This window comes from Triticum aestivum, chromosome 5A (assembly GCF_018294505.1).
Source record: "Triticum aestivum cultivar Chinese Spring chromosome 5A, IWGSC CS RefSeq v2.1, whole genome shotgun sequence".
In the NCBI taxonomy this organism is placed as follows: domain Eukaryota; kingdom Viridiplantae; phylum Streptophyta; class Magnoliopsida; order Poales; family Poaceae; genus Triticum; species Triticum aestivum.
Window position 1 is genome coordinate 319,410,941 of NC_057806.1, and position 609 is coordinate 319,411,549.

Consider the following 609-nt stretch of genomic DNA (forward strand, 5'->3'; position numbering starts at 1 on the left):
GGACTTCTTTTGTGTTCATTATGCAACATTCAAAGTGACGTCATCAATTTCTAACATGTTCTGACATCATTTGTTGTTTTTCGGTCATTTACCTAATTGTTTAGATAGCTAAATGACCGTGAAATTGAAAATCACTACAAAATGAATTTTGAAAATGTTGCAAATTGGCATGGTATCATCATTTCACCCGCATAGCATGTGCGAAAGAGTAGAGAGGGTCACGGCAAAAACTGGACGCACTTCGTGTACAAATTGGACAAACTCTTTCGGAGTATCAGAGTTTCGGACGAGAACTCATCTGTTACACGGGCACTTCAATGTTTTTTAAACTTATTTGAACTCCGGACTTCTTTTGTGTTCAGTATGCAGCATTCAAATTGAAAATTGGCCTTTAGTACCGGTTGGTGGCTCCAACCGGTACTAAAGACCCCTCCTATATATATGGCACTTACGAAAAAATCAGTTTCATCGACCACCACTTCTTCTCTCGATCCATCTTCTTCGTCGCACCCGTTGCCCATCGCGCGCCACCCTCGCCGCCCCCGTCGCCCGTCGTCGCCGTCACCGCCGTCGCCCCCGCCACCCGTCGTCGCCGTCACCGCCGTTGCC